General features: G+C 48.1%; 1 protein-coding gene across 3 annotated transcripts in view; it reads right to left on the reverse strand.

Annotated features, from left to right (window-relative positions):
• Nucleotides 1-22,336, reverse strand: part of VAV2 (vav guanine nucleotide exchange factor 2) — a 126,244-nt gene that overhangs the window by 102,818 nt on the left and 1,090 nt on the right. The gene's annotated exons all lie outside the window — the stretch shown is intronic.

The raw sequence follows: 22,336 nt of genomic DNA on the forward strand, positions 1-22,336 counted from the left end.
GCTGCTTTCCTTCATTACATAGGCTTCTTCAGAGGGAAAAAGGGAAAAAAAAAAAAAGAATTCCAGAAGTGTGGCTAAAACCCCCATCAGGCAGCTGATGAGCCCAAGACAACGCGGGGCTGGAAGAGGGGACAAGGATGGAGTAACATCCTCCAGCCTGGAGAAGGGAAAAGACGTCACAGGCGAGCCCAGACGCTTGTGTCCTCGGAGGCAAACCCCCAACAGCAGCGATGACCTCCCCGAAGCTCAAAACCACATGTGAGCCCTCCCCGGTGGCAGGAGAGTCTCGTGAGAGGAGCCCGCAGACTCCCCGGGGCAGCGCCGGGCTCCGTCCGTCTGTCCATCCCGCCGTCGGGGGGTCACCCAGCGGCACACACGGGCTCTAAATGAGCGGAAGGAAGGCTGCAACTTCCCAAAGAAAACGGCGAGGACAGTACTTCCCTCCTTTGTGGAGCCCTCTGGGGCTCTGCTGAGAGCGCTGGAATTTGTTAAGGTAAGGGGTTTTAATCGCAGTGGCCTTGGGGCGTTTTATCAGAGATGCTCGTGGGGTTTGAAATTCCCTGATCCCACACCCGAGGGTCTGGATACAGCCCAACCACCCAAAATCCAGCGGGTCCAACTGGTTCAGCACCGACCGGTCCAAAGCCCAGCCTTTGGTCTGAGGTTTTCTGTCACCAAAACCCTTCCCACTGAGGTTTTAGAAAACCCCAATCAAGTCCCTGCATCACGCCAGGCTGCTGATTGTACTTCAGAGGTTTATCTTTCAGGATGTCCCTAGGAAAGAGATCTGCAAGAGCCACTCCCAGGAATCACAAGAGCCTCTTGAAAAATCAGGTGGGCACAGCCCTCTCTGACGGCCCCGGTCTGCACCAGCTCCTGGGGGATGGCAGGGCAGGGAGCAGAGGCTGTTTGCATCCCGAGTTATGGATGAGTGTGGGAAGACCGCCAAGTATCACCACCCTACTCCAGAGGAGAAACCCAGCTGGACCTTCTGAGGTTCATCAGTACCACAGCAAACACATCAGAAGTGGTTCTTTTGGACTTTCCCACAGTATCCAGGAAGCTCTGACTCCTGCATCGCAGATCTGGGGTGTCTCCACATGCCTACCAGCAGACTGACAAATCCACACCAAATCCCAGGTCTGAGACTACAGAAAGCTTGGGAGCAGGAGAGCTTGGAGGGATTGCTCAATCTGCCCACATTTGGCACCCTGAGAGTCCCCTTCCACATTCATTAAATCCAGCCCTGTTCTCTTCTTCCTGGAAGACATGAAGCTCCACAAGGAAAACTCAGTTAAGAAAGGGGAAAAACCCACAACAAAAACACAAAACGCCCAAGCAAACAAAAAAAAATAAACCTCCCTAAAAATCCAAAACCAAACAAAAACAAGTATAAATAAATAAATAAATAAATAAAAAGAAATGTCTTGGCTCATACTACTGACATGAAGTCCTAAACTCACATTTGCCCCACCATGGCTAAAACTTCATCCCTCAGAAAACATGACCATAGATAAAAGATGGGATATGTGAAAAAGAAAATTGGCATTAGAGCTGGTGAAGAAACAGGATACCTTCCCACGCACTGAGTTTTGGGCAAAGAAAATTCAAAACATTTTGGCCAACCCAGAGCTCCAGGACGGGACTTGAGCTGAACCGTGACAATGAAATTATAACAGACCATTCAGCTGCTGTTAAGGAAAATGAGTAATTGCATAACCCCATATAGAGTTACACTGCAATGACACACTTCCAGAGAACTTTCCAAGCAGCCATTGTTCCCCTGCTCCTCAGGCTGGCGCAGGGAATCGGACCGTGATGAACTTTTGACAGGGCAGTGGTGAGAACAGCTACAGTGCATCTCTGAGATGAGTCACCAGCAGCCAAGTCAGCAAATCAGGCCTTGTCACGTCAAAGTATTTGGTCCAGACCTGAGGGAGGACGCTCCAGGCAGCAGCCTGCAAGCCTGGGCTAATCCAAGGAATTCACATAGCTGATTTTTGTCTCTAAAACCAAGCAGCCCCGTGTAAATGCTGAAGAGACAAGCTCTGAGACTTGGGAGGCAGAAGTGAAGCATGGGGTAGGTGCTGCTATAGCTGACTCCAATGTCATTTATGCAAAACTGTCAAAGAAGGCTGTTATTAAATAATAACCAAACATATATGTTGAATTGAAGGCCTTTATATTGATTTTGTAGGAGACCCATATGAGCCCAGTTTTAAAAATACTCATTGATATCTGGAAGTGTCCAAGGCCAGGCTGGACGGGGCTTGGAGCAACCCAGTCTAGTGGAAGGTGTCCCTGCCCGTGGCAGGGGCATGGAATGAGATAAGCTTTAAGGTCCTTTCCAAACCAAACTTGTCTGTGATCTCCAGACCACCTGAGCTGATGGTGCCACAGCTGCCACCATTAGACAGAGGCACATCCTCATTTCAGTGCACACACCACCAGCCTCACTGCAGGCACCCTATGCTTTCCTGCCTTAAAACACCCCAAGAAATCTTATTTCACGAGTTCTGCCATCAGACCACCAGCATGCAATCTTCCAGCATCCAGAAGATTTTTCTGGGAAGAGCTTGTATGGATGCCACTGCATTATTCACCCATCACGGGTAGATACAATTTTTCTGCATACAGTCATGATGTTGGGTGACTCGCTTCCAATTAGGCTCACTTCACTCTCAGAAAGCCTCTGCAATTACACCTAAATGTGTTTTCCTCACTGAGAGACGTGCCAGGTTACCTGCCAGGAGGCAGAAATGCCAAACAAAAGGCACACCCAACACATTCATCCCACTGAGCCCAAGCAGCGCATCACGCAGAGGGAAACCACCACTGAAAAGTAAATACTCAGCCATAAGAAATATTTATAATGCTGCCTTTGGTGCAGCTTTTACCTTTTAAGTTTGGTGATGGAGGAAAGAACAGCTTGGAAAACCTGCAAGCTTCTGCTGTTTTGAGATTTGCAGAGTCCTGTCTTGCAGACAAGTTCTGGAGACAATAGTTCAGCTTCCAGATCACCACAGGACCCAGAGGTGATGCTGGCAGAGAGTTCTGTATCCTAAAGGATGGAAACAATCCCCTCCTGGTGACGGCTGCTGACAGACACCTTGACACCCAGGCTGTGTTACACCTTCCTGGAATGCTGCCATCTACTCACAGAGCCTTGCTAGAAACCAGGCCAGCAGGTTTGGTGAAAAACAGCCCCCAAATGTCACACCAGGGGCCTGGATGGCATTTTTAGAAGTAGAAAACAAACACTCAGAACGTTCTCTTAATGATGCCAGGTAATGAGGCTGAAAGACACCCTCCAGCTCCTTCCTAAAGAAGGAATTAAAGCCAGAACACTATTTCTCACATCCCGGGTAACTGATGCAGACCTGCATATGAAATCAAGCTGCATTTTTACAAGATTAAGCCCAGAATGTGTTTTTTAATAGGTCTCTGGATGCCTGTGGCAGCACGTGGGGCTCTGCACTGCGTCAGCTCCTTATGGCAGAGATGGGGCTGTCTTGGGGCAGCTCAGCACCTTCTTCACCCCCAAAAGCAGCAGAAACGGGGTCGTGGGGTGCTCCTGGGCCGACCAACCTGTGCATTGCTCCTCCAGGCACAAGGGAAGAGCAGGCAGGGGGAAAGACAAAGACAGACCTGCCCCACAAACCCTCTTATCCAAGAGGAATTTCTCATGTGTTACAGGATCTACAAGCCAGACCTTGCTTGTGGAGGGAGCACCCACTGTGCAGCAGATCCTCTGAGCCTCCTGGGTCATGGGGAAGAGTTGAGCATCGTATCTCCCGCTATGGGCAGCAGCAGGAGCTGAACCAGAGGCTGGCAGAGCTGGGAAAAGGGGTCTGGGGCGCCTGTGCCAGCATCTGGAGGCTGCCTGTGCCTGGACAGGCAGCCCTGAGGCCCTCGGAGTCGCTCGGAGCTTCTTCTCCTCGGCTTTAAATAATAAATGTTTTGTTGCATTTCAGTATTGGATAGAACCAAGGCTGTGAACAGACAGTGTGAGCTGCAGAACAGGAAGGGCTTGTGTTTCTCCCAGCAGTTTAAGTGAGGCTCATCAGGTTTTCCAGCTCTGAATTTCTCCTGCACAGAATGAATCTGAAATGGAGCAGTAGGAGTGGGGAGCACCTCTGCCTGCAGGGTGACAGCCTGCCTAGAATGGTGCAAGGCACAGAAAACTGGTGTGGGTTATTAAAAAAAAGGTCTTAATGGAAGGAAAAATAAAAAGTTTTATAGCTTAACTGCTTTAGTCCTTGTGTTTCAGATCCAGGACCAAGGGCAGGCAGACAGATGTTGCTATAAAGAAGCAAGGTAGACAGATGAGGCTGGAGCCACGGATGGGACACACCATGTGTCTGGCAGAGCCCCTGCCATCCTACATCACCTCTCCATCAGCCATACCCAGGAGAAAACAGCCAACAAGTCACCCATTTTAAAATAGAAAAGGGAAGAGGGGGTGGAGACAGCCTAGCTGGGATGGATCATCCCCGCTTTATACTTTACCCCCACTAACTGAAAGTGTTTCAAATGATGAACCCACAGCTGGGTACTCATGCCCTCCCTCAGACCTCAGTAGGTTTCAGAGCACATCCCAAAATCCTACCTGGCATTTTCATATCAACCCCAGCTCCATTTCAGTGTATGAGGAAAGGAAAACCCATCCACGAACACAGACGTGAACAGACATTTTTCTTACTACCTAAACCTCTCGTGCTGCCTTTGGCCATTTGCATTCAGGGTATCAGTTCCTCTCCCTTTCAGCACTGGAAGGAACTTAATTAACTGAAGAGTAACTGTGAGTATCACAAAGCTTGGGAGGCTGAGACAGGAAATCTGAAGGTTAACCAGCATATTTAATGCATGCATGAGATAAAAATCAGATTGAACTTCGATCAGGGGGAAGGATGAGGAGGCTGCTGGCGTTACTGTGATGTTGGTTGTTTGGTTGTTTTTTTTTTTTTAATATTAGAGCCTCTATTTTATCTTTAAGATTTCAATTAAGTATTTTTAGCCCTTGTGGAAAGAAGAGAGAGGTGTAATTCCTTACTACAGAGTATCAAGCTTCATTCCATTCACTCTAACACCGTAATGAAAGCCAGGTGGAGAGCAGAAGGAAAGCCATCCCCCCTCAGTCCTGGCATTGAATTAAAAGGAATCTCCAGTTGTGGAAAGGATGCTCTGAACCACAGCAGAGGCAGAGCTGTCCTAGCCAGCTCCACAAGTAGCTCTCCACAAGGTGCCCTGCCGTGCCTTACACGTGCCCAACACAGATTAATTATCCCAATTCACACCACAGGAAGAAAACGTGCAACAAAAAGGAAATTACTTCCCATTTCAAGTTATTTTTGCAAAGCGGAATTTAATGAGGGACTCCAGCCAAAATTAACTCTGGTCTGTAAAGTTTCCTAAAGCATTAAAAGATTTGTTACCACGATGAGTTAAAGATCTTTCTGTGGTGCTTAAAGTTTCAACCATCAAATTTTGGCCACAGACTCCAAACCTCTCTGGGCTTGGGCACAACCTCATCCCTGACCTCCACTTCAGGGAGAGCCTTAAACTGAATTAAACCAAGGGGAGCTTCATTTCTGATCCATTTATTTAAACCTCTCTCTGAGAAGGTGACTTTTACCTTATCTGAAACATTTTTTCCTTCCCTCCCAAGCTCCAAAGGCAAAATTTACTGCCACAGCAATGCAGTGCAGTTCCTCTTCTGCATGATGAAAACAGGCTACAGAAAATTAATCTACTGGCTACTTAATTTGTAAAGCTGCTTAAAAAGGTCAGGCCCCCAGCTCATAAAAACCACCACTGAGAACAGATCCCAGTGATTACAGGAAATAAGGCTCTGGATATTCATATAAATTAATACTGGGGAGTATAATGAGATAACAGGACCCTCTAATCTAACACCCACATCCCACTCCTGGCGGCTCATAACACTCATCTATTCCAGGAACACATCAGGGGTGCACCCAAAGCTGGCACCTGAGGCTAAAGGGGTTAGAAATCCTCCCAAAATCTCCTGAATGCTTCAACTGAATAGTTTCCAGATCTGGTTTCAGATTTGAGGCAAGTCCTCTTTTCTGAGCCAGACTAATAGGGACTAAACACACTCCGGCAGGGATATATCTTAGTCTACCAAAAAATATGGAAGAACATATTTGGAGGGGGAGGGTTAATATTTTTTTAATGATGCTCTGTTGAATTCTTTAATGGAAAGTTTAGTGTGTGGATTCATAACAAACACCAACACCTCAGTGATTCTGCAGCTACCCCTGATTTACACCCACTTAAGCAAGAAAACTCAGTTGGAACATCTCACTGTGCAACAACGGGAAAATCCCGTTATTTCTGGGAGCTGATTCTGCCTCTCTCTACCCCTGCACTGACTTGGGTCTAGTCACACACAGGTATCTCCCCAGGATATGCATTTCCCCTGGAGCAACCTGGTCTAGTGGAAGGTGTCCCTGCCCATGGCAGGGGGTTGGAACAAGATCAGCTTAAGGGTCCCTTCCAGCCCAGACCAGTCTGTGATTCCATGAAACAGGACTTAATGATGTATTTACCAGCCAGACAGGAGCAGTTACACCAGACAGTACATTCCTAATTGGAATATCTAAAATAAACTCTGTGTAACAGTGTAATTGTGTTCGCAGAGCAGGGAGCACCAGGGAAGGTTGCATTGTTTTTGCTGTGCCAGTCTAATTAATTTGGTACAATTTGAGGGTGGAGATAAGGCCCCAGGGACATGTTGGGCTGGACCATTAAGGCTGCATTTCAGCCAGAGGGGTGAGGAGGGGAACTGGCAGAAGCATCCAATTCTTTCCCCAGCTCAGCTCCATCTCCTTCCAAAGCCACCCACTCTGCTTTAGTGGGCTGAAAACTGCCTGGACATGAGAGGACAATATTCAGGGCTTAATGGGAGGGGATCGATAAGTCTAAACAGGCAGCAACCCTAAAAAAAGCTCAGTGACCCATGAATTAAAGTTACTTTATTGACACAGTTAAGACAGTGTCAACACACAGTTAAACACTCTCTTCATTTCCCCTTTTTTCTGTCAGTATCCCCGTTCTAATTTCCTAAATACCACCCAACTTAAGTCAATTTTTACTACTGCAGCTGCATTTATAACTTCCTTCTGCTTTAAATTAGTCCTTTCTCTTAGCAACTGCCTCCACCAACACATACACAGCGTAGAACGGACGGAGAATTTTTAGGCACAGAATTAAGGTGCAAGGACAAGCACACAGATTTTTGTCAGCCTGATGTATACTCAGTTCTGTGCAGCCCCAAGCAGAAGTTATTGAAAACACTGGCTTAGGAGCCAGCATGATACATTTAAAAAGTCATACAGCAAACATTAAGACAGGTCTGGCTCCTGTGAAAATGGCTGTGGCACGTATTAGGCTGAGCTGTTAGGAATAAATTGCTCCTCTGCATAATGCAATCAAGGCTATGCAAAGGGGAAAAAAAAAAAAATGAAGGCTCCACACTATTTTACAGGGCCATAAACACCGAGGGAAATAAAACATCTTTCCTAAGGTGTAGCTTTCAATGCAAAAAGCTCTTATTCAAAGCAGTGCTTCCCCCAGCTCCATGGGGAAAGGCTTTCCAGCTGCTGAGTGCCTCAGGGAGGGGAGCAAAAATAACATGTCATATAAAGTCATCATGACCCATCACTTCTGGTTGCACTCAAGAAGCAGACAGACTTTTCCTGGAGCAAACTCTACCACGAACAGCATTCCCTCTCCAGGACTTGAGGAGTGACCAACATCTGTCTGATGGACATCTGGCAAAGGGCTCACATCCCAGGAGAGGGTAGGGAAGCCAAGGCATTGCACAGCCTCCCTTGCTGTTGGATGATTAATGGAGCCTTCCAGGAAACAAAGCCTTTCCACATCTGAGTTTGTAACTGAAATGCACAGGTAGATCACATCAAGCCAGCCCGCGGTGGCTCCCCCCAAATCACCAAGTGTGTGTTTTGGGGCACAGACTGAGACCCCACAGAGAGCTGAGCCCCTTGGAGTGCCCGGCCCTGCACAGCCAGGGATGTGCACACTCTGATGCGTCATTCCCTGCTTGGCAGAAGGGATCAAAGAGGTTTAATTTGAGGTTTCAGTCCTCCTCCACTCCCAGGCACAAACCCCTTCAATCCCAAGAAAATTTCTTCACGTTGCCTTGAATAATCCAAGGAACATCAAATAAAAGTGATGCCACGATCTGGAAAGCAACTGCAGCTCCAGTTTTTGTTTCCAGCCATCTCAGCTCTCCCCTGGTATCGAGCTTCTGGTCTAACTCAGACACTCAGTTTGTGACCTTTTGTCTCTCCTCCACACCAGCTTTCAGCTGCTTCCTACCCAGACAGAGTCTGGTCAACCACACGTCTGTATCCACAGAGAAGGACCTCGTGGTTACACAATCTCTGGGATTGCATCCTCCTTCCCCACCTCCCACAGTCCACATTGTGAAGCTACAAATGACATGAGAACTGAGAACTGGCCATGGACAGCCCAAGCTCCCTGGAAAACAGCAGTGCTCCCCTCTGGTCAGCATCCCCAAAACCTGAGCAAGGAGGGACAGTCACACAGCACCTGCAAATTACTGGTCTGACCTTGTGCCACTTCATTCTTTAACAAGACTATTTCCTCTAAGGTCTAGCACCAGGTCAGTGTTCCCCATGGACCAAACCAGCCCCAGATATGCTCATAAACCCTTTGGAGGGCTGAGAAATCCAGCTCAGCTCTCTTCTAGCAGTCAGAACCTCCTCCCCAGCTGCCCAGTGGCTCTTCTCAGGTAGAATGAGATCTCGGTGCTCTGTATTTATTCCCAGGTTATCTGGGTAACCTTTGCCCAGGATTGGAGCCTCTGTTTGCAAAGGGCTCGGTACCAAGCGGAGCTTGGACCTGTGAATTCACGAGCAACGCAAAAACAACCCAAAAAGTAACACAAATAACAACATCTAACTGTCTGAGGGACTTTTTTGAGTATTCATGTCAACTGCTAAAGGAGATTCCAGAAGAACCAGGGTCTGGAAGCAGCCCACAGCACACACACACCCCACAGCAGTAACCTACCGCTGTCTCTTTTTTTAACAGTTGTCTTAAACCCACAGAATTGTCAAAATCCAGCAGTTGTTTGGGTTTTTTTTTAAGCCACCCACAGAAAAGTTCCGCAACAGTTTTTCCCAAAGAACAGCAGGAATAACGATGCCAAAACACCCAGGGAGAGCGTCTGGAGCTGCAGCAGCGACAGGAACCCCGGGGCTGCACATCAGCTCCCTTATCCTGGGATCTCATGGAGCTCCATGTGAGGATGCCAGAGCCAAGGAGAGAGAGGGGTGGGAGCTGGGAAAACTGAAAATGTGTCTTAAGCCAAATGAACACCAAAAATGTCAAACCTCAAAGAAATAAACGAGCCAGCAAGTGTTGCACAGCCCCAGGGTGGGATGGTCAGCCAGAGCCAAAAGGTTTTTTTTTCCCCCCCCAATTTTCAAGTAGAACACTGAGTGGGCGGAGGGAAGAGAAGTTCTGAGTTGATTCTTCAGCACTTAAATACATGACAAAGCCTGGCTGCTAATGTGACAAAGACAAAACCGAGCAGTTATTAAGCCACCTTAGAGACAATTTAAATACCCCCTTTTTGTCTACAGTTTTCTCCTGTGCTCTGTCAGAGCGGCTCCTCCTGCCCCAGCACCACCAGAGCCAGGTAATAACAGCCCTGCTCGGCTGAATAACGGGTTTCCATGGAGTGATAACACTACCTGATGCCTTGTCTGTATTATACAGGATCTTCACACCATGACACTGTTATTAGAAGAGATGTCTCTCAAAAAAACCCTCCAAATCAAAAGGGGGGTGCTGGGGGGGGATCAGAAAGGGGATTTGAGCACTTCCAAGCCTACACAAGAGCAGTGCTCAGAGAAACACACTTTATTCTCTTTATTCCCCAGGATCAGACCTTAAGAAACCTGGTGGCTACAGGGGATTAGTCCTTCCCTCTGCCCTGGCTCAGGAGGCTGAATATCCACGCAAACACACAGCCCCATCTTCAGCGAGTTCCTCTCTGCTCCTGTGGAATCATGGGGCTGCTTTACACCTCTTGAAGTTTTACTCCCACTCCTTTCATTCACATCCAGATAAATCAGATGTTTAACCTTGCTTAAGATCATTTTTCTCCAAGCATATAACAGACAATACTATTCACTCAGTTCTTGCTGGTGGAGCCCAAAGCCGAGCGTGGGTTGGTTTTGGTTCTATTTTTTTCTTTTTATTATTTGACAAGGAGGGAAACCCAGAATATCACCTCCTCTCTAGTCACTAATCATTCTGCTTTATAAATTTTAAAACTTGGGTATTTTAAATTCGCTTTCAAGTCTATGAGGCTTCAGAGAACACTTCAATCACATTCTTACGTATTTCCCCAATGTACTGAAAGCAACAGCTATGAACATCCCACAGATGCTCTGCAGGTTGGGATGAGGCATCATGTCCAGTTTGGGTACCACATACCCACTGGTCTCACCAGGGATCCCTTCCCTGGGGTGCTCTCCACCTCCCAGTTCCACCCTGAGCATCCACTGCTCCTCTTTGCCTCCAGGAATCACAGAATGGCTTAAATTTAAGGTGCCTTCCATCCTATTTCCTAGTTCCAATCCCTCCACGATGTACAACGATGCCACCCACTAGGTCAGGTCACCAGAAAAGCAGAGCTATTTCCAGAGGTAATAAATATTCAACCACACACACATCCAGCCCAGCTCCACCCAGGAATAGGACTTATCTGGCAGATTTAACCATGCCAGAGAAACACCCAAAAAGAACCTAAAGCCAGAAAAAGTGCTCTTGGCTTTGAATGAGGGCTGAAACAATAAAACAAAGGACACTCAAGTCCCAAATGCACATCAGAGTCCCACATCACAGCCCTGTCCTTTCCCATTGCAAAGGAACAGATTTTGCCCACACTGCCAAAATTACCAGGAACTATGAAAATGCAATGAGGCTTCATCTTCCATCAATAAATTCATTTATTTTTCTATAGAGGCTCTCACCCACCCCAGCAGCTGTATGCTAATTCCCCCTCAGCACTGCTTTATTATCACTTGGAACAGATGTTACAGCCGCTCCAAAATCTGGAGGTTACAAAAACTATTAACCTAATCTGGGCACCCGGATAAGGTTTGGGGGGGGGATGTTCAGCAGCGAGGGGAACAGCTCAGCCCCATCCTTCTGCCACTGTGGCCAGTGGTCCCTGACAGCAGCACACCCAGCAAAGTGGCCAGGCTTTGCTCCTCTGCTCCTGCACAGCATTCAGAGCAACGATGGGATCCAAAACTAATTGACAAAAAATACCCCCAAACCTCACAAAACAAAGATGGAGAGATCAAGGGAGATGATGTGATTTACAGGCTTGTTCCAAAAACTCAGGGAAATTAGCTACAAGATCCCCGTGGGTTTTCAGTTGGGCACAAATGTGGATGCGATAACCATTTTTTTTTTTTTTAGGGGTGTCTTTGTTGGGGTGTGTGTGCAAACAAAGTCGTTTCAACCACAGATAAATCCAACTGCGAAAGGTTTAGCATTCCCCATGGAGTTGCTTTCTCCAGAGCAGCCCAGTGTGACTCCTGGAGTAATTAATGCCAGAATCTATTTATGACCTTTGAATAAATTGTTCTTTTCTGAAGGGAAAGCTGTTAAACACGTTAGCAAATATAATTAAGAGGGAAGGGGGGGGGGGAGTGACAAAAATCTGGAATTAAATCTCTCCTAATTAGAAATGCTTCGTGCAACAACCTGGCTGAAACCCCACACTCTCAAGTAGATACTGTAGCTTCATTAAAGCTCCCTCATTACCCTTCCCGAGATAGCAGAGCTGTCAACATGAGGGAAATTCACTTCTAACCTTTGTCCCTCTAAGAAAAAAAAAAATGTTTAGGTGTTCTCCAAGCTTGGAGACGTGCACCTGAACATGCTGAGGCTGTAAAAGCTTCCAGCAAAAGGTCTGTTGTGGTATCAGGGAAGCATCACCCCCCTCCTCCCCAGCCACAGCCTCCCATCGTGTCCCAAGGAACAGGTTTTGCTGCCCACAGCCCAGGACTTCTGACCAGGTTTGCTGTTATCTCAGGTGAAGTTCTCACCAGGGAGACACTGATTGCATCATGCAGAAGGTGGCCAAAGCTGGTGGGAGTGGCATCAATTAAAGCTGGGAAGTCCCTTGGAAATGTCCTCACACCTCCATCAGCGTGAACATCCCAACCCCTGGAGAACCCAAAACTCGACTGATGAACGAGAAAGGGCTAAAGTGAGACACCAAATCTGTGATGCTGTCCCAGCATCCCGCCCTCAGCACTGCAACCTGAAAACCCAGAGGGCAGAATGAGTCACACCTGGCAAGATCCCAGATTTATTTTGAAATTATTTCAGAAAGCCCATCAAAAACTCCAGTTTTACGTAAAAATATTTGTGCTCAAGTAATACCCCCTCCAGTTGGTTTCACAAACAAAAGATGTCCCAGGTAGTGAGATGCTCCATGAACCATGGTCTGCCTCCCTGGGAATAGCAGCTCCCAACACAGACCAGTCCAGCACAGTCCAGGCAGGTCAGCAAACCACAGTGCAACACTCACCCATCCTGTCCTGCAACTTCACACTGAAAAATCCAGACTTTTAGAAGGAGTCTGGAGCTGGGCAGGCCCAGCTTTCCTCCTGGAATGGTTGCTGCTGAGCTGGCTGGTTCCATGCTCCTGGTCACTTGGCAATATAAAGTCCTTAGGTCTATTCTGTTGCTTGAAAACTGATAATTTTGTTAAAAGACCCCCACACACATCCACCTGCAAGTTTGCACATCTCCCCACCTGAGAGCTAGAAGATGCAGGCTAACACCAGCACCACGAGAACACCCAGTCCCCAAAAACCCAGAGCTTTGCCATCACCAAAGGACCTGGTGGGTTCTGCCCAGCATCAGTTGGTCTGGGGCCAGATGACCATCACAAAGCCATTTGCACCGTGCAGATCGAGCATCTGCTGACAGAGGGGCACTGAGGGAAGCCCCAGGGCCAGTTCACCAAGGCCAGAGGCTGAGCCCACAGACAAGCTGTACTGAACAGCTGCTGCTCCAGCAGCAGTTCCAAGAAAACAGCCCCAAACCCTGCAGCAGCAGCAGCAAAAGATAAAGTAGTTGATCTATAAAGAGAAAAAAACAAAAACCAGCATAAACTCTTCAGAGTAACATACTGGATTTACTAGGAAAGTTTCTGTTTTATTTTCTGTTTTAAGTCACAATTCTCCCACAGCCATGGGAGAAAAAGACTTTTGTCTTTTTTTTTTTTTTTTTTGGTCTTCTCCCCTCTCCAAAGCAACTCTCTTGGAAGATCACTCACGTGAGAAAGTGCTTCCCATAAACACAGAAGGGCTCGATGTGCACACAAGCCTGTCCCAATGCTGCACACATTTCCTGTCCTGGGGACATGCCACTCAGCCTGGGATTTCCAGTGTTTAACACACTCCAGCTCTTAAAGAAACATGATTTTGTTTATATATAAATACATGTACATGTTTTACACATCTATCTCTATATTATATATACATATATATATATATATATATAAAACATTTATACCACCACGTATCTATCTCCTATTCTTGTTGCTTCTGCCACAGAGACAAGCCCAACCTCCCAGGAACAGGGATCTGCTTTAGGGAAAATCTGTATCCTCCCATGAACTTGAATGCTCCCAGCCCAGCTGTGAGCATTCAAAGTACCTGATAAACCCAAAGGAGCCAAACAGCTCATCCTAGAAAGCAAAAACAGTGGATGCAGCACATCTTCCTCCAGAGCAGAGTGGGGGCAGGTGCTCAGCAAGGACACAGTGATGAGTCTAGTGCAGGGCACAGCCTCTGGGCTTTCCCACAGGGATAGAGGAGCGTGTCCCATCCGCAGGATTTGTGCAGCCACAGCTCTGCCACCCTCCCAGCCTGGGTGTACATTTGTTTTCCATGCACTGGATACTCTCGTCATGCCCATGAGTTCAGTGGATTTCACAGATAATTCTGTGTTTGCAGCAGTAAACACAAATCACTTCTCCCGCTCCTCCCCTTCCTCATCCACAAGACTCCTCTGTTCCCTCCTCAGCCCCCTTCAAATACCAGATGTTCCATTTAGCTGTAAACCACTATAAAACACAACAAAAGATATGAATGCTATAAAAGGGCCAATTTACTCCCCCCTTCTACCAGTATTGAAGCGTATGCTGGAAGAGAAAGAGCAAATTTCCTCTGTGGGAACCTTTTAACCTTCCCCCTTCTCCCCGTTCACCAAACCCTGGTGGTTTGGGGGTCAAAGCAAGGTCTCAGTGGGGGCAGGCACAAGAAGCTGCTCCATGATCCCCCAAGGAGCCAGGGCATGGAATGAAGCTCCTGCCAAACAGAGGACTGGGACATCCCAGGGAGGCACAGATCCCTCCCAAGCTCACCACTTGCATCACATCCAAAGGCAGCCAAGCAGCATCTCCCTGTGCCAAACCAGGTTCATCACCTGGTCAGCTGTGCTGCGGTCTGGGAGAGAACACGGAGTGATGCCACTCCCAACAAGGGTGTGCAAAGTGGGAGACGTTCCCCAGGTCCAGCAAAGCCTGGGAAATCCAATCCTGAGAAGTCAAGCGGCAGCACAGCAAATAAAAGCTGATTTACCACGAGGTCTGTACCACAGGCAACGCTACAGAGTCCCCTGACAGGGGAGTTCAGTGGATCACAGCACTGAGGAGCCAAATGGGCAGAGAGAGTCAGGATATGACTCAGGCTGGTGGCCTTCCAAGGAGGCAAAGGAGGACCTTCAGCTGAATCCTCGCTGTCCAGACAGGGCAGGCCCAGGGGTTACGAAACAAGAATAGATTTCACATTACCTCCTGCTGCCCAAGCAACCCCTGGTGGGAGGAAGAGGGACAATGGGAGGCACATCCTTAGTCCAACCCTCGTGTCAGGGTGAAACAGCTCTTTGGGGTCTTCAGAAAAGGGTTCAAAAACCTGTTCTGGGGAATTTGATGGCCAAACTACTGCTCTTGGGGTCCAATCACCCATTACAGACACACCCCAGGAAAGCCTTTCAGATTAGGGCATCCTAGCTAAAACTTACCATCAACACGGGCAGCACTCAACAGGGCTGAGCTATTTCAGAACAGGATCCCAGTCAAACATCCCCCCAAGCATCACAAAACACCCCATGTACCAAGAACAAGCCACAGGGCTCAGCAGCTGCAAGGTCACCGACAGAGCTGAGGTATGGGACACCTGGACAGCAGAAGTTTTGTTATACATAAAACTCTGCACTTTGCTGCCTGGTTTGCAACCTCCACCTGCACCAAACAGCAGCCAGGAGAGCCCAGCCCTGCCTGTCCATCCCTTGGAAACACAGGAGGCTCAGAGCCATCCCAGAGGGTGGAGAGCGAAGGAGCGGCCGCATCCGAGTTGTATCATCGGGTGAAGCACAGCCCTGAGCTGCAACCAAAGAAAACATAAAGGGGAAGGGGGGGGGAAGGAAAAGCCAGTTTTATTAGAAACAGACCTTTTTCCGGGCTTTTTCTTGAAGGGGAGGTACAACTCTGAGAAAAGTAATTTCATTAACGCCGAGTTTGACGCTGTCAAATGCGGACTGTGATTAATGGCTGCCCTGAAAAAGAAGGTCCTTCCCCCTCCTTCAAAAGGAGCATCAAGGGCACACAGCTAAGAATAAGCAGGACACAAGGCAGGGATGGCAGGTGAACCTGGGCAGCTGCTGTAAAGTAACTCAGGAGTCACCCTGTGCCCAAACTCATGTCCTGGGGCTAATTATGACAGGAGAGCTGGGGGTGACTCACTGCAGGCTGGTAACAGGGACAAGGCCAGGCTTTGCCTGGGGCCAGCACCGGTGAGCCCCAGGGGTGCTGGGATGATGCACAGACAGCTGGGCAGACAGATGGACCCGGCATTAACAGGAGAGCAGGTCACCCTGATGGGCACTGAGCAAGGCTTTGGGTGAGACCAGAGCTCTGGGAAGCTGCTGCTGGGAGAGCCGCCACTGGACCATTTTAAGATCACTGAGAGTCCAAGGGATCTGACTGATGTCAAGAGAAGGGGAGGGAAAAAAAAAAAAAAAAAAAAGAAAAAAAGGAAAGCTACTGTGGAGCTCAAAGGAGGTGGATCCATGCATCCATGTTTTAAAAATCAAAGCAGAGATAATCTTCACTTCCCAGAGGTGTTGCCAAGCTCACTGTACTTACCAGCCTCCACCATCCAATCCTCCCCACCTCAATATGCACACCTCAATGGCATATTGCAGTGCAGCAGCTCTCTACCCCCTCATTCACACTGCACCCTAAATCTGTGGGATCCTGGTGCTCCCAGCCCAGCTCTGCCCTGAGAACCCCCAGGCCAGGCTGCTGGGATTTATGGGATGAGCATTATTTGATAGACTTCTAAACACAGGCTTGAGGGGAATCAAACAGAGAAGGGAAAAAAGTTCAAATGCTGGAAAAAAGGTTTGTCTCTTTAAGAGGCGACAAAGAAACAGATCAAAAATTTGCCCTCAGGTCAGTCTGAAGCAAAATTTCTGTCACTGCCAAAAATCAGGTCCCTTCTGGCTACAGATGGGCTGAAGAAAGCGAAGGGTTCAAGGCACAGGGACTCCCACACCCACGACAGGGTGGTGGGTCACATCCTGCCAGGCATGGCTGAGGTGGTGATGCTCAGCCCTCCCACATAATCCAGCCTACACTCCTGCAGCCCTGATCCCTCACACCCAACAGCCCTGCTGAAACCCAGCCACAGCAGCTGAGCATCACAAGTGCCACTGCCCAAGATCCAGCTGTTTGTCCCTGGAGGGACCAGGCAGGAAGGTACCCCGTGTTCCTGGCAGTACATCCAGCACCAGGGATCCCCACCAAGGAGGATGGACAAGCCAAGCATTTTTTACAGCTCATCAACATGCTGTTGAGAGAGAAGGCAGCTTCCAAGACCCAGTCCCAACTTGAAAAACGACCAAACAGACTGTTTTTTTTGGGGGGGGCTTTGTGTTTTTAAAGGCATCCATTCATTCAAGAGCCAGTTCCTGGTAGGTATTTAATGCAGGTATTTAACTCTCATCAATCATTCAAGGAGAGGGGAGAAGAAGAGTTTTCACTGCTTTTCATGCTGCTTGGCACAGCCCACAGGATCCATCGAACACTTTCTGCCTTCTTCTGCCCCACCAGAATACATATGAGCCTCCAGCTGCAGGTTCAGTCAGATCTTGCAACCTCAAACAGCCGAAAAGAGGGTACTACCTCTGGCTAACACAAGGTTTTAGGGGTCTACTTGACATGCAGGAGGCACGAAGAGGGGCTGGGAAGGAAGACTGGAAGCGGTTCCCATTTGCAAGGAGCTCACGAGCTCGGCCCTACACACAGAGCACCTTTTCTCCCCTTTGTAAGAGCTCAGCACATCCAAACGGGAAGTCACTGAGACACAGTAAACAGGGATATGTAATGAGGCCATTTTTTACAGCCTTTTTTTTTTTTTTTTTTTGGAACAGAACTCAATTTCAAGAAGCAGAGAGTAAATAAAAAAGCCAGAGGACCTGAGTAGGGTAAATCAGAGTCGCTCAAATCAGACTTTGCTCAAACAACCCAAGCACCCAATCAGCTCTGATAACACCGAATTCTATTTAACTACTATCACGACATATGGAAGCAATTACAAGCATTGTAGCTATAAAGCCTTCAACTGGCACGTTAAAAGTCCCAAAGCCTTGTGAATAATTACCAGCACCAAACACACCAAGGTGCCTTCATCCCCCATATACCTGGGGGAGGCAGTGGCTACAAGACCACCTGCTCCCTGTTGTCACGGCAGATGAGCGCCTACATCACCAATAAGTAGGATTTTGATGGCAAATTAACGCCACCTTTGAGAAGAACCACCAGGCATGGAGCCATCTGACAGCTCAGTCAGGTGTAGGGCGTCACACCCATCAATCCTGGGAGTCAGTTGTCTGCGTGGTTCCTTAATAGGAGCAAAACAGAGCAGTGGGCAGCAAAGTCATCACTCCAATTATGTTTGCTGTGTCTCATCAGTCTCAAGAGCCCTAATAGAACCTCCAGGCGCTGCAGACCGAGATGGATTATCTCTAGAGAGATGTCAATATGCTTCAGAATAAGAATCCTTAATGAGCTGGCCATTACTGCTAACTTAGAGCCTGTGCACACACAAATACAAATCTGGTTAAATCTGTGGCCGCTTCATCTCAAGAATCCAGGAGGTTCCAAAGCAGGAAAAAAATAAATATAATATATATATATATATATTTAACAGTGTCCAGACCAAGCTTGGAGGAAGGGTGAATGCAACACGATATCAATGCAAGTCTTGATGTTGAATCACCTGATCAAACCCGAGAATGGCTTTGATGTAGGTACCAATTCCCACCTCTCAAAGCATGGAGGAATGTCAGTGTTACAGAAGGTAACACTGCAACAGCACGTTCTGACAGCCAGCATGGGGCAGTGGGAAGTGCCAAGAGGTTGAACCACACCTGCCAGACGCCAGGGGAATTAACCACCAGAGAAAGGACAGTGACCTGGCACACTGCAAGAGCTCCAGCTCCCAGGTGCTCCAGCAGCAGGGATAATTCCTGATCAACCTCTACCATGTGTAAAGATGTCCAGCACAGCTGATCCCATGAGGCCTCTGCCCAGAGACCTGCCTGAGAAGCAGCACACTGCAGCAGGGCTCACTTGAGCTTCCCTGCCCACCTCAGTACACATCCAAGTCCCTGTCAGGAAGGATTAATTTTTACCTAAGGAAAACGCAAAACAAGACAAAAAAAACAAAACAAAAACCACAAACAAAACAAAACACCAAACAAACAAAAACTAAAACAAAAACAAAAACCACAAAAAAACAAACAAAAAAAAGAGAAAATAGGAAGGAAAAAGAAAACCCCCACAAAACTAAAAACTCACACCACCAAATATCAACCTCACCCAAAAGTGCAATCTATTCATTGCACATTTTTTTTACACCTCACAATGCTGAAACACAAGTGATGGGTCATTTAATTTGTATTTGACCAGACACTTAACAAAATTACGATTCAAACCCAATTAACTGATGCAAATCCAAAGCTCTGAGATCTCCATCTTACAAGAGTAGCTTGGGATGCAAGAGCAGCTGCACCACAGTGGCAGAGAACTGGAAATTTGTGCCAGGTAAGGGGAATGGGAAGAGGAGTGGAGTGGGGTTCAGGGAAACACTGTGCTCAGAGTTGTGCACAAAGGACAGGGAATACAAGCCTAAGGGGTCCCACATCCGCTCCCACTTGCAAATACAAATGTCCTTTGCATCACACTCTTGCAGTTGGCTGGCAAACCACCTTGACTTCAACCCCCCAAAATACAATCATGGTAACAGACATAATGATCAATAAGCACCAAGGGCAAGTATGTTCATCCCACTTGCCAACTCTCCAGAAACAGCCTCTACAGCAAAAGCAATTAGCAGAAATCAAGTTTTACTCCAGGCTCATCAAAACTGGCCTCACGTCCACTGACTCTCAGAAGGGAACTGGGCTTTAAGACTGTTTTTCCTGTTTATTTCATCAGCCACTGTGGAGGTTCAGTAGCTTTGGGTCATCCCATCCTGCCAGGGACCTCCAAGCACTGGAATTGAGCATGAAAATAACACAAATTTGATACTGCAATCTAATGGGGCGATTTGCCTCATTTATTTAATTAAGCACCATGTATTAAACTATTGCTGTGTGGCCAGCCTGGCCATTTCACCGGCCTGGTTTCTCTGCTGAACAAGCACGGGGAGGTTTTAGGAGGACAGGGACACCAGTTCATCCCTCCACAACAAGAGCACCAGTCCCTGCAGCCTCCCCACCAGCCCTGCAGCGCTGCCAACGCTCCAACCTCACCTCACAGCCCACCTTCAACAGCTGCAAGGAAAAACAAATCAGCATGGAAAGGGATTTAAAAAAATAACACACAAGTGTCTAGATCTTAAAGCGTTTCTCTGCAGAGCGATGTGATTTCACCTCTGGCTTTTGAAACGCTGCTCACCTCGGGCAGAAATCTGTTTCTCATTACACACCTGCACAGCCCCACTTAATTCACCAAGAAAGGTGGATGACAGAATATTACTGGGTGTTTCAAGTCTAGCACAAGTGTCTTGTCCCCTGGCATTTTAACTGATTAATAAAAGGAATAACCTCTGTAGCGAGGCAGACAGCTGGTTAGCCAGCCCAGCCAGCCAGGTAAAATGTGCATTTATCATCAAAAACAACCTCTGAAGTTCCTAGGCGCGCTCTGTCTTGCACATCCCTACCCCGTGTCTGAACACATCACAGCCGTGTGACAAAGATGGGTTCCTACATTTTTCCTCTGAAATTTGGCCTGGAGAGGCTGAGCTGAGCACCGATAGCCACAGCAGGGCCGGGGCACCCCAGGGATATTCGTCCCCATCGTGGTTTTGGGCTCAGATCCCTTCGTCCCTCTCACCTCCCCGGGCTGCCAGTGCAGCAGGAGATGCTTTTAGCCACCCTGGAGAAGAAGCTGGATTCCCAAATTCAGGAATTGCCAGAGAAGCACCAAACACATCAAGTGTAAAGACTGATTTGAGATTGATTTGGGTCTCATCCTGGCCAAGGACAAGCATCAGCTGAGCCTCGCCAGAGCATCCAGTCCCACACCAGGCTCTGCACATCCTGTGGGCTCAGCTTTGTGCTGCTCCCCTCTGATGACCAGGCTCTTGCAGAGGTGGCCACCAAAGCCATCCCAATCAGCCAGTTCCCTTCACACCCCTCCTACAGCTGGGAAAGCAGCCAGGTGGGGTAAGCAGAAAGCAATTTCATTACAGACAGCAGGGCTGTAAACTCTCCCCTCAAACCAGCAACACCTGCCTCAGCAAGGGCAGCAAGAGTCTCCTCTCAAGACAACCCCCTGGGACTCTCCCTACGTCACAGCTCCCACAGAATCATAGTTTAGGTTGGAAAAAAATCCTTAGATCATCGAGTCCAACCATTAACCTAACACTGCCAAGTCCACTCCTAAACCATGCCCCCAAGTGCCACATCTTTAAACCTGTTCTCAACTCCCCACAGGGCAAATACCTCACCAAAAATTAGGTTTCTAGGATTATAGTATTTCCTTACAAGAAAAAAAAATAAATCATAGCATGCCATTCTCAGCACGTTTTAGGAGAGCTCTAGTCCCCCACACCTACAGCTCCTTAGGACAGTTTATATTTGGAAACATTGGTCTGAGCGGAAGAGAGTTTGATCAGTTTGTAGCCTGGAAAGCCAAGAGGAAATCTCACAGCATTGTTCCACCCTGGGAAGAGGCATCAGGACGTGTTGTTATTTACTCTGAGACAGCACCAGAGCTGACACAGGCTGGTTTCGCCACACAGCTGGGGATTCCCACTCCTGTGCTTTGCAGGATCAAGGTCTCTGATTCCACAAGCGAGCAGTGACATCCTCACAGCAAAACACCCTTTGCTCCCCAAAGAGGGGCTCCAAATATCAGAGCTCCTGGCTGTCCTCAGCCACAGCAGCTCCCCCAGCACACGAGGTTATGTCTCGCTGGGTGATGGGGACAAACAAAAAACACCAGCAGAAGAAGGGAAAGGCACTTGCCAGACGAGCAGCGTGCTTGCACAGCGCATGAACAGAACTCGTGCTGGTATTTTACACTATTTATCTTTGAAGGCTTTGGTAAAGTTAAACTGAGTCTCCCATGCCCTCACTACCAGGAAGTTTCCCTTCCATTTCACCCCCAAAACCTGTTGTTGTCCAAAAATAAAAGATAACAGTTTACCATGAACTTGTCAACACAGCCGGGGAGGGCAGAGAGCCCCATTTCATTTGTTTCCAATCGATTTCACTTCCCGATTCTCATGCAAATACCTACATCTCAGCTTGCAAAAAAACATAAGCAGAACATTTAGACCCAAAACAACCTGAGCTGATTTTACTTTTTTTTTTTCTTCCCCCTTCATTTAAAAGCCTCCTTCCACCAAACCCATCAGAAAGTGGAAACACTTCCATGGAGGGAGCCCTTTTAAATTTCCCAAACCGGAGAGCGGAGCAGGCAGCGGGGCCGGGGCGCAGCTGGGGTCGCTGACCCGAGCCCTCCATCACCCCCCGTCCCGGAGCAGCTGCGGCTCCGCGGGGATGCGGCTCCAGGAGCCCCGACACGGGGAGGGGGAACACGGCGGGTCGGACACCACATGGCCGCGGTCCTTGCCCGGCCGGGGTCGGGGCAGGCTCGCAGAGCACCAGGGTTTGCGTGTTTCTATAATTTATTCATTTATTTTCCTTATGA

The sequence above is a fragment of the Myiozetetes cayanensis genome, unplaced genomic scaffold, assembly GCF_022539395.1.
Source record: "Myiozetetes cayanensis isolate MyiCay16 unplaced genomic scaffold, myiCay2020 scf23, whole genome shotgun sequence".
Lineage (NCBI taxonomy): Eukaryota > Metazoa > Chordata > Aves > Passeriformes > Tyrannidae > Myiozetetes > Myiozetetes cayanensis.